Below are 12,860 nucleotides of genomic sequence, written 5' to 3' on the forward strand. Positions count from 1 at the left end.
CTTTCATCTCCTGTATTAATCCTGACTAAGTTGAAAATCTGGGAATATATCACTCATCAAACCAAACCTTCACAGTTTGTAGGTTCTGGCAACAGTTGCGAAACCCCTTCAACTTCTTTGTCTTTCACACCGAGGACTCTCCAGTTGTTTTAGGATTTTCATTGCTATAAAAACATAACCCTCATATTGCTGGTCACATAAAATGATCTTGAATCATTCTGTCTCTCTTCTTCTTTTGCAGTCAGACCTTCCACGCCCAGGCCTCTCCAATGTACCGAGAAATACCATGACCAGCAAGTATTTAGTAAAGATCCTGCACTCTCCTTGCTTCCCGAGAGACCTTATGACTGCACTGTACAATTTCTTCCTGACTTTTCTCTTCCAGGTAGCAGACTACAACTTATCCCATCCTGAAATAGAAGCCATATACAAATCCATTGGAGACCCCTTGACCGTGGGAATCATCTGTTCAGCTTCTTTTCTGGCAGCTGGTTTCTTCTTTGTCAAGACATTGAGACCTTGAATCAACTGCAGAGGATCAAACCGGATAACCATTAAACACATATGTTACCTCCCTTGAATCTCCTTAGCCCTCAAGCAGGTTGTGGGGCCCACCAGTCCTCTGGTTGAAGAAGTCAAATATATATAAATATATATATATTTATATATATTGTCAGGCTGTGAGATTTTGGACTTTGTTTGTGGTTTGGTGTTTTGTTTTCTTGTTCATCACTTTGTGTTCTGACAATTCTGGTTTCCTTTTGCCTCCCTGTCTGTTCTCCTCTCATCATTAGTTTTCCTCTTTTAGTTGTGAATTACTCTGTTCCCTTTATATTCATTGTCCCTCTTAGCTCTGTTTCTTCTGTTTATCTTTATTCTCCAATTCCTCCTTTAACAGATTAGCTTTAGTTACTGTTTACTTTTATTCTAGTCATCTTTTCTCCTGTTCTGCTTGGGTCTGTGTTTCTCCTTATTGGTTCATCTGTTTCACCTGCTCCCTCTGCCTCCCAGCCTCCTTGTGTCACCTGTTCCTCTGATTACCTGTCCTATTGTTTCTTGTCCACCTTTGTCTGTATTTAAGTTTGCCTTCGTCCTTTGTTCCACGCGGTGTCGTTATGTCTCTTTGGATTTAGTTCTTGCTCCGGATCCTGTTAAGTTCTAGTTTGAAGATGCCTTGTAATCAGGATTATCCTGTCATCCAGAACCTCGCCTGCATGTAAGTTGACTCGCTTTAAATTAAAGGAGTTTTCGACCCCCTCTCTGCTTTTCTCCGTGCTTGTCTACCTTTTGGTCCACCACTAAATAGAATTATGACATATATATATATTTAGTTTTTTTTTATTTACAATAAACACCTTAAACTGCTCTAGACTCTCACTAAAATAATAGCATGACAGATTCTACGAATCTGGCTCTAATCAAACCTGGGTGTGGCTAGTGAAATTGAAAAAAAACCCAAAATGTGTCTAATCACAGTAATTCATTATTAAGACAGGACTGCTTGTTGTACTTTGGGCAACGTTGGTTTGGATAGCTTTGTTCCTGTAGTAAAAAAAACAAAAAAAATGTGTTTGATCTGAAAGATATAAATAGGACAAAGAGAAAAAAAAAAAAAAAACATCTGTGGGGGGGGACAAAACTTTTTCAGGGCTCTTTATATCCATATATCTATTTTTAGCTTTCAACTGAGCAAAGACTGAATCCTCAAAATTGAAAAGAATGTGAAAATGGATTTTAGATGTTCAGCTAAATCAATGACATAAAGTCATATTTTAATTTCAGTTTTATTTTGAGCGCAACAGACGTCGCACCACTGACATCACCTGGGATTATAAAACCTGCGGAAAATAAACTTTTGTTGCCATTTCCAGTATGTCTCACGGGACGACGCAACAGAGGCGCATATCATGTACCGAAGACCCCGCCGACACCCGGAGCAGGTGTAAAACCCACTGAGGTTTTATTTCCGAGGAGATGAGTTTCCCCTTGTGATTCAGTCAACTAAATGGTTCTTCATATTTTCCCTGATTTGGACAGATGAGAAGTTTACCTTTTTTTTTTTTTTTTTTGAATTGGTCATGGACACGTGACGCATCCTCAACCGGTGGAATGAAGAAATCAACCTCAAAGTAATTTCGTTCTTTTTTATATTAAATTGGATAGGTGTATTTAACGGTCTGGGCAGAGTGAGGCATAGTTAAGGTGATTTAGAATCACCAGTACCTAATCCAAGGTATTAACTTGTTGCTTGCAATACTGATTGAAGTGTTTCATGCTGAGCTGTTTTGATCCCAAATTATCTAGGAGTTAGAAGTTGGATTTTTAAAGTTTTCCATTCAAAGCAACTCCTGTCAGAGCCTCGTGACTTGACCAGTTCTTTGTCCCAGTTTTATTACTGGAGTTTTTCCACCGAGTTCCCGCCTCGGAGTTTTATGACTCTTTGTTCAAGATTTGGGGCAATCAGCTGCTAGTGGCCAAGGGCACTGCCCCACCGTTTTACCAGCTGATCACTGCAATCAAGACATCAGCACACCAGGAGGGCTTCTGTTTCCAAGTTAACCCAAATTGCACATTTTGTCCATAAAACTACTAGTTTGATCTTCATAGACACTCAATGCGCATATATATATTTTTATTATTATTGTTAGGTCGTCATTTTTTATCCCCTTCATGTAGAATAGTGCTTGTTTCATATATATAATTAAGAGAAGCGTTTGTGTTTATTTTGTGCAAGAGTAATTTATCTGTCAAAATAAGGTCAAGGTTCCACCACCTTCGGTGAAGCAGTTGAATAAACAATGACATTTAGCGTGGTTTTGGTTAATAATAATCAATTATTAATGATAACTAACTAACTGTAGTTATTAAGAGCTTTGAGCCCATAGTCACAACACCAGAGGACATCTTTAATTTCTATTCCTAAGTAATGATTTTTGGTTAATAAATTATTTTCTTACTTTGTGAAGTGCCCTGAGACGACATGTGTTGTGAAATGGCGCTATATAAATAAACTGAATTTAATTTAATTGAAAATTATGATTTTTAATTATTATTTTTGATAAATATTAATTAGTCAATAATAATAATCCGTACATGAGTGATATAAAGCTCTGTCAGAAGGTCTACATTATGTTGTGTGATGCTGTGTTACGACATTTGTTTATTTTTGATGTTTTTCCATGTCATAGTATACCAACACATTACAGATCAAATAAGCATTAATGCTTTTTTTTCATTAGCACACATGGTAACTGGTAACATACTGTCAAATTGTGAAAATTTGTATTTAATGTGGGCTACTCTGATGTTGAACAAAAAGGTCTGTACTTTTATAATAACCACCAAATGTAACAGTCTGCAGTTATATTTTAAGGTGAATTACTCTTCAAATCAAATCTTTGTACCGTGAGTACTCTGTGTTATCTAACCATTTATGAATTTCAATTTCATTAGTGGAAAAATCACTATTAGAAAGCGTATTCAGGGCATTGTGTGGGTGAGTGGTGAGATTTACCATGGACAGTTTTCCACTCCAGTACAGAACTGCTGCATTGTATACTGTTTAGTATCTAACTACAACTAATTAGCTCACTATGAATTCAATATTAAAGGGTCCCTTAAGTACTATTCAAGCCCATTTTCTCAGCCAAGTAGGAGTAAGCCGAGTTATTAGCCTTGGCTTGCATGCCATTGGTTTCAAATGGAACAGTCTACAGGGGGTCTTGTCGGTTTAATTCCTTCACATTATCAAAATTGTTTTCACAACATTGATCAGATTATAGCCCTGTGGGGGCGTCTTACAGCTTAGTGCAAACAACTTAGTACCATGAATGGAGTTTATATCTACTTTCTTTCTAAAGAAGAAATCACAAAAACATGCAGTTATGGCCATAGGGTTTGAAACATATTTTGTGCTGTTTTAATGGCTAACATTTTTGACGCTTCTTTTTATGTTATACTGAACAAAAACATTTAGAACATTTAATGGGTTTCAGATACTTCTGTGGGTAAATTCAAGAAATGTATTAAGAAAGTTTTAAAGTAAATATATATAGTGATGATCCTTCTTTAAAATGTCTTCTGCTCTGTGACGTGCTGGATATCACCTTTTGAGCCAAATCCTGTCTGATGGTGACCAATTCTTGTCTTATTAGTGCTTGAAATTAATCAGTCTGTTGGCTTCTGTTTCTTCACTTGCATTTTGACAACTGACATCAGGTTCTCAGCTAGGTTAAGATGAGGAGAATTTGCAATGCATATGTCAAAATTGCAATGATTGCAACACAGTGCTAGATCATGCTGGAAAAACCACAGACCATCACAAAACTGAACTGTTAGATACTGCACTGCTATTGTAGTGACTTTGGATCAAACTGTGAATGAACCCGCTCATGGATGAGAGGCAAAACAAATATTTTATCTCTGATGATCTCGAGTTGTTGAAGTTTCACTTTCCTTATGGGTCTGTTTTCTCAACTGGATCCTACTGTTTATCTTGCCCAGTATGTTTGCCTTCCTGCTCCATGGCTGTTATTCTGCCCATGCTCCATGTTCTGTTTTCACTCCTGCAAGTCATCTATGTTGTTACTAAATACTTTCACTCATCATGCGGCTCCCACGCCCTTGTCTGCACATTGGTCCTGCACAACACCATTGTGCTATGACAGTATCAGGAGGCCTCATTGATGGTAAGAGACAGTACTCATGACAGTGCTAATCTTTTTTCATAAAGGTAAATGATTTTCCAGATGCCTTAAACACCCAGAAAAGTGCCTTAACAAGAAAAACTAACTTTGCACCAGTCTGCTGCTATACACTCACTGAACAATAGACCTGTTGTCAATATTGAAGGAAGACATAGAACTCATTTAGACATAAGTCCATGTAAGATCTATACCTAGCCTCGATTTAGACAGATATACTTTATTTAGGTTTAGACTACTCGGTCTAAAGTTAGTATAAACTTAGACTTACAATTACGAATTCGTAATAGCCAAAAAAAAAAGCTTTTCAATCATGCAAAAAATACCAGAAAGCATAATCCCAAACTCAAATATAGCTGTATTAGTTCAGTATAAATGTTTTTTTAGCTGTGTTTTTGATGGCATATATTAATGTGTATAAAAAGACTCTAGATTTTTAGTTGAGTGCCAAACATTTAGAAAATAATTGTAAACATGACAACATATTCACATATTTGCATTATTCTGGTAGACAGAAACAACACAGATCTCCATCTAAAGTGGTGTTGAGTAAGAGAGAGACCAGACTTAAGTTTTGGAAAAAGAGGACACTAGAGGACGGGGGGGTGATTCATGAATGGAGGCCTCAGTCTTTGATGCAGCTGTCCTGGGTTTAAGTCCTGACCCGAGAGACCTGTGCTGCATGTCTCCCAAATGTCTCCATCCCACTTCCTGCTTGCTTACTTTAAAAAATAAATAAAAAAATCAGGGCCAGTAGTGCCACAAAAAATCTTAAACAATAAAATAAAAATGAGGACATTTGGCAGTAATGCTAATCCTATTGTCAATTCTGCAATGTGTTAACAATGTTGACTTTCAGTAAGAAGTCCTGGGTTCAAACCCTGCTCTGGGGTCTGGAGTTTGCATGGTCCTCCCAAGGGGTGAAAGTAGTTTTAAATTCCTGCCGGTCTTTTCTTTCGAACAAAGAAGTTATTGTTCTCTGCATTATGGTCAAGTTTTGATTTCATTTAAATTAAACAAATTTGACAGTTTGGTTGTTTTCGAGTTTTTTTTTTTTAAGTCTGTAGATAGTAAGTGATTTATTGTTCGTCTTGTCCTAATGCAAGCTGCGGTTTTTTATGTCTGTGCACCACCTGTGTAAAATCTCCCCGTCCATTAAATCGAACGCACCAATCTCCTTAGCAACCGCTCTCGTGTAGTGTATGTGAAATCTCTGGTCGTGTTTTCGAGCTGTACTGTGTTGTTGTAATTCAGCAAAATAACATGAAGCACAACTAGTTTCTCTCCCTTTGCTTTTAACTGGGGTATTTAGCAGCGAGCAGACAGACATTAAACGTAGCGGTGCTCGTTTTAAAGGCTGGCCGTTCACAAAAGCCTCGAGCTCCGAGGGGAGAGAAGCAAAGCAAGAGCATTGAGGCTCCATCATAGCAGAACAGTTCAGAAACTATTTGGAAAAAAGCTATATTTATAAACAGATTAAGTCGTGTTTTAGACTGCCAATTTTTAGCGGATCTGATCTTCTTTGTGTGCTCGTGAGTTATGCAGCCGTAACTGGTTCTGGATGATGGCTTCATAGCAGACAGCCGTTCTTCCCTCTTCCCGGTACTACGTACCGGCACAGGATCTTTTAGTGGTACGCAGTACCGGACCGTACCGGCTCACTTTCACCCCCGGTCCTCCCCATGCATGGCTACTCTGACTTCCATCTCTAAGGTTCAACCCAAAGTACAAGATAAGTAGAGCATAAGAACTAAAAGCTGCTTCTCCATGTTTGGTTCTGGTTCTGGGTATGCAAAGTAGATTTGAGCCAGAAGACACTGACAAGTCTGAAATGCATTTTGGTGCAAAACCATTCAGTGATTTATAGACTGACAGAAGTATTTTAAAATCTATTTGTTAGGGGTTTGAAAACTTTTGTATTGTTTATCACTCGTCTGCTCTAAGTGCTTTTCCCTCCTACATGCCATAGAAAGGGATATGTGGGAGGCGAGTGAGTTATGATTACCAAGTCCTCACTCCCTCTCTGTTTAAAATCAAGACACATGAACCCTAACCTTTCTGACCCCCCCCACACACACACACACACACACACCCTGAATGTTTGTTGAACTGTGTGTGAACCAGCATGTATAAATAACTAGACAGGGGTGCCAACACTTTGTAGTCTGCACTGCAGAGCTACCCTTGCAAGTAAAATTGACTGTATCGTTCTTGCCTCTGAGTTGACTAAATAATACCTAACACTATTCTTTGAGATACGGGGAACCAGTGTAAGGACTTTAGAACTGGGGTGATGTGCTCCACTTTCTTTGTTTTAGTGGGCAGCAGCATTCTAGATCAACTGCAGCTGTCTGATCGACATTTTAGGCAGACCTGTGAAGACACTGTTGCAGTGACCATTTCTACTAAAAAAGAACACATGAATTACTTTTTTAGGGTCCTGCTGAGACATTAGTCCTTTAATCCTGGAGCTGAAGGCCGACCTTGTTACTATCTTTATGTTCCTCTGAAGGTTCAGGTCTAAGTCCATCACTACACCCAGATTTTGAGCCTGATTGGTGGTTTCTAGCTGTATTAACTGAAGCTGTGGGCTAACTTTTAAACATTCTTCCTTTTGTCCAAAAATTATTACTGGAGTTTGTTTTGATTCAGCTGAAGAAAAGTTTGGCACATCCTTGCATTGATTTCTTCTGTGCATTTACCAAGCGCTTACATGGGTTCATAATCACCTGGTGAGTAATGATAACTTATGTTGTTGTTTATTATAATCTGAGTTGGGGGGGGCATGTAGATATTAATAGGAGGAGACCTAAGATGGACCCTTGGGGAACGCCACATGTGATTTTTGTGGTCTCTGATGTAAAGTTACCTACTGACACAAAAAAGTACCTGTCATTCAAGTAGGATTTAAACCAATCAAGTGCTGTTCCATTTATGTGGATGTCATTGAACACCTTGACAAGAGCAGTCTCTGTACTGTGGTGAGCAGGAAGCCTGACTGGAAGACATCGAAGCGGTTGGTCGTTGTTAGGAAGTTGTTTAGCTGCTAAAACAGCTTTTTCAATAATCTTACTGCTGAAGGGGAGGTTTGAGATAGGCCTGTAATTCTGCAGTAGCAGCTTGTCCAAGTTGCTCTTTCTCAATAGCGGTTTGATAATTGATGTTTTTAGGGCCTGGGGGAAAACAACTGACAAAAGGGACGTGTTTATTATTTGAGTTAAATCAGACGTTATGACAGGCAAAGCTTTCTTAAGAAAAGATGTGGGTAAAGAGACAGCAGAAAGAAGAGCTTAGTTGCTGCACAATTTCTTCTAAGTTTTTGTGGTTTATTTGGTGAAACTGGGAAATTTTGTCAAAATTAGTTCGAGTTGGAGACAATTTTGGTACTGGAGTTGATGTGAATGTGCTGACAGCCTCTCTAATCTTTTGGGTTTTTTTAGTGAAGAAGTTAGCAAATTCATTGCAGCCCTGGTAGAGTGGAGTTCAAATGGTACAGTTACAGAAGGTTTTGTTAACCTGTCGACCGTGGCAAATAATGCACGAGCATTGTTAATGTTTTTGCTGATGATCTCAAAGACGAACGATTCTCTCGCAACGAGTCTCTCTTAATACATGTTATGGTGAACCTGGAGTCCATTCTTTCGCCACCTGCGTTCAGCTTTTTTCACTTCTGACTGGTGGAGCACTTCTCCATGGAGACTTTTTATTGCCATAAACGACCTTCACTTTAATTGGAGCAACTGAATCAATGATGTCCGAGATTTTGGAATGAAAGTTTTTTACCAGCTCATCTACAGTGTTACAGGGCAAAGTGGAGGTAGAAGAGTAAATCTGGTTAAAGGTTTCAGCATTCCTTAAAGATGTGTTTTCTTATAATGTCTCTTTGGCTAACTGAGTCATAGGAGATGATGCTTTCAAAAATAACAGAAAAGTGGTCAGATAGGGACACATAAGTTACAGACATCTTGGAAATGTTTAGACCCTTAGTGATGATCAAGTCCAGAATATGTCCCTGTTTGTGTGTTTGCTGTTTAACATGTTGAGTCAAACATAATTGGAGAGGTGGGGCAAAAAGGAATAAGGTAGAGAAGGAGAAAAGAATGGAGGAAAGAAAGAAGGATGAAGAAAATACAAGACCTGCAGAAACATTCATATTAACAGCTTTTTTACCAAAAAGTGCACGGTACTTATGAATGCATGATGTATTTAGTGGTAAATGCGGCTCAATATAGAACATTTGTGTATCTGTTAACACCTTAATCTAAACACCTGTGGGTCTTAGTGTGAGCACGCTTGTGTATACAAGGTTTCTCCATAAAAATATGCAATAGTGAGTGTGAGGAGCCACAGACCTGCCCCCCTGGACCTGGGACAGACATGGAGGAGATTTGACCCATAGATATCCAAAGGCCCCCCAGAGCACAGGAACCCCAGGAGAACCATCGCCGGGACTACTGCAACCCCCCAGAGAAGAGCAGGGGAGAATCCCAGGGGAACCACCCAGCAACTACAGTGCAGAAGCCCCAGGGGGCTGCAGCGACGAGCCCACAGTCCCTGCCGCCAGCCTTCTATGCCCAAGCAGATCAAGCCATGGACCCAGAGACCTGAGAGACCGGGACATATCACTCTCCAAGCAGAGGCCCGACAGAGCCCAGGGATCCAGGCCCCGGCAAGCAGCCACCGGGGGTGAGCCGGCACATACCAAAGCACCCAGCCTTGGACACCAAGAACCACAAGTACGCCAGCGGGCAGAGACACAAACCACTGGAAGGTAGTGTGGCAATTTGGAAGGTGGTAGTCGATCCTAGGGTGTAATTTAACTCAATTCCGCCAAAATCTCCAAGGCACTTGTCTGTGGGAGGAGGGGACACGCTCCGCCTGGATATTTTATTTTGATGATGACTGGTACATGTTTGGAAAGGCAGTTCACAATACAAACCTAGAATCAATGTGACAATGAAAAATGATAAAACACCTATACCTCCTGTGACCCAACCCTTAAAGGGCCTGGGTCCTAGATTTTTACCTCCCATTCTTTTCAAAGGTACCTGCAAAGGAAGATAAGGATTAACAATATGGTGAAACACAAAAGATTATTCTGCCCCTATTGGTGGGACCACTGATCTGACGGTGCACATAAGGTGTAGACTAACCTTTAGGTGTAAATGAACGCTTTCTCACCCTAGGGGATTATTCTGCCCCTTGAATTGGGTGAGAAAGGTCTTCTGGTGTGCTGGTGTTGTCCCTCAGGTTCTGCTGGACCTCTGGCAGCGATCTCTGTGGTGCCTCTGCTGCTGGCACACGTGTCTCCTTTGCCCTTGACCCTCACCGCATGTGAGGTTCTCTCTGTGACCTGGAATGGACCCGTCCACCTGGGCTCTGACCACTTCCGTTTGATGACTTTCAGAAGGATCCACTCCACGTCTGAGGTGGTGGCTTGAGCCTCGGATGGTTGGGCGGCCACCTGTTTTGAGAATGCTGCAACCAAGCTGTGGAGAGATCTACAGTAATCACGGTGAGACATAGATTGTTCTCATTCAGTCAGAAAAGGTAACCTGGTTTTTGGGCCTGGAAAAGGTCTTCCAGTCTGCAGTTCATGGGGCGTCAACCCATGTCTCTGGCTCACTGAGCTTCTTACTGACATCAAAGCTAAAGGTAATGCTGTGACCCAATTCATTTTGGTCTGTGCACAGATCTTAGCCAATTTGGTTTTGATTGTCTGGTTCATCCTTTCCACCTTCCCTTGGGATTGGGGGTGGTACACTGTTCCAAAGGAATGTCTCAGTCCCAGGAACTTTTCAACCCCTCTAAGTTCTTCATTTTTGAAGTGTGTGCCGTTATCTGACCTGATTTTCGCAGGAAAACCGTGCCTGGGGATGTAGTGATTAATCAGACACTTCACCACTGTTTTGCTGTCTTCCTTTTTTGCTGGCCAGGCCTCTGGCCAACCGGTGAACGCATCCACACACACCAAAAGATATCTGAACCCATTCACTCTTTCAGTCATGTCTGTGTAGTCTATGATGATTTCCTTACCTGCTACCGGGTCCAGAGGGAACTTACCTGGTGCAGGCTTCAGAGTGGGTCTCACATTGAATTGTTGGCAGGTGCTACACGAGCATATCCAATGACTTACCGTCGGTTTCAGGAATGGATGCCACCAGTGCTCAAGACTCTTCATCATTGTGCAGTTCCTGCATGTCCCGGTCCATGTGCTTCTTCCAGCGCTGCTGTGGTCAACCCTGGGGGTAGGATGGGACGTCCGTCTGGACTTCTCCATAGTTCATCCTGGTCTTTTCTTCCCCCTCTTGCCTTCCAGACTGATTTCTCTTCCGGTGAGGCCCCCTTTTTTCAGTCTACTCACCTCCTCCAGAGTCGGTTCTGGTGTCCATTCAACTTCAGAGTTCATCAAGATGTGTATGGGCAGATATCCAGCTTTGGTTTTGGCTGCTTGGTCTGCAGCTTGATTTCCTTGAGCCACCCTAGTGTAGCTGTTATCATGTACTTTGCATTTTATGACCGCTACTTCTTGGGGAAGTAGTAGGGCCTCAGCTAATCTTCTCATTTCTTGCTCATGTTTAATGGGTTTTTGTCCTGCTGTTCTAAACCCTGTTCTCATCCATTGCTTTAGTTCCACGTGCACTGCTCCCGTGACATAAGCTGAGTCTGTGTAGATGTTCACTTTTTGTCCTTCCCCTAGTTCTAGGGCTGCTATTACTGCTAGCACCTCTGCTCTCTGTGCTGATTAGGTGTCTGTCAGCCCTTCTGCCTTAAGAGTCACAAAGTTCGTTCCTGTGTCTTCCACCACCGCATAGGTGCTTTCAGACCCTCTGTGTCATGTCTAAAACAACAGCCATCTGTGTACAGGTTTCTTGCTTCTGTCAGTGGTTCTCCTTGTAGGTCTGGTCTGACCCTCCATTTCTGTTACCTGTGTGACCCCTTCTCTTTTCCGATGGTTGTGATCAGTCTGACAGAGAGAGGTATCCCAATCCTTGTGGTTTTTAGTATAACAATGACCATCAGTAGGACCCTTTGTGGGGTTCCTTGAGACGACATTGTTGTAAATAAGCGCCGTTTAACTAAATAATCTGAACTGAAACTATCTGTGTAGTTATGCTGCTATAGGCTTAGGCTGCTGGAGGACATAACGACCACTTTCACCCTCTTTGCTACTTTCTCACACTACTCTCCAATTTTGCATTATTTGCTGTTATTTCAGCTTTTAACCTTGTTCTTTCTTTTCTCTTCCTAGAAGCTACACCTGGACTGGCTCTGTGTCTGTCTGTGACACCTTTCTGGAGAGGGGAATCGTCCGAGCTTCTGCTGGCAACAACTTAATGCTCACCCTCTACCGATGATCCACATAGCCCTGTCTTTTAGTGTTTAACCCTTTCTCTCTCCTAGACATGGAAATTGACTGAGCTTCTACTATAACTAACTCTATGTGCTCTCTTTCAGACTCTAACCTTGAAAACTGGCTCAGAGTTTATCTGTTCTTTCTTTCTAGGTGAAACGACTAAAGGAGCTACATCCATTAACATTTACTTTTCCTTCCCATAGAAAGTACTTCAGAATCAGTGCTTCTGTGTTCTTTTTGTGTCTCTGCTCTGTTCTCTCGAACCCCCAGTCGGTCGTGGCAGATGGCCACTCATACTGAGCCTGGTTCTGCTGGAGGTTTCTTCCTGTTAAAAGGGAGTTTTTCCTCTCCGCTGTCGCTACATGCATGCTCAGTATGAGGGATTGCTGCAAAGTCAATGCCAGTGACTGTCCACTGTCTCTACATGCTCATCCAGGAGGAGTGAATGCTGCAAGTCACTGACTGGATGCAATCTGCTGGGTTTCCTTAGATAGAAAAACTTTTTATCCAATTTGAATAAAAAGCTAACTCCGACTGCACTGTTCAATTGTTAGGATTAATAGGAATGTATGTACCTGACTGTCGTGAAGTGCCTTTAGACAACATGTGTTGTGAATTGGCGCTATATAAATAAAACTGAATTGAATTGATTTTCTCACTTACCTCAACTTTTTTGGCATTGGGTCTCTCCTTCTGTCATTCTGTCTGCCATGTTGATCCCTTCATGGCTGTAGATGATATTTGGCGCCTCCAGCACCTTACTCAATCTCTGTTGTCTCAATGGTGAGAGTGGGAAAGTT

The 12,860-nt window shown here is 41.3% G+C and overlaps 1 long non-coding RNA gene across 1 annotated transcript in view; it reads right to left on the reverse strand.

Moving 5' to 3' along the window:
* The window catches only part of LOC124884379, a 40,006-nt gene that overhangs the window by 2,492 nt on the left and 24,654 nt on the right, over window positions 1-12,860 (reverse strand). The window lies entirely within an intron of this gene.

This window comes from Girardinichthys multiradiatus, chromosome 18 (assembly GCF_021462225.1).
Source record: "Girardinichthys multiradiatus isolate DD_20200921_A chromosome 18, DD_fGirMul_XY1, whole genome shotgun sequence".
Classification (NCBI taxonomy): domain Eukaryota; kingdom Metazoa; phylum Chordata; class Actinopteri; order Cyprinodontiformes; family Goodeidae; genus Girardinichthys; species Girardinichthys multiradiatus.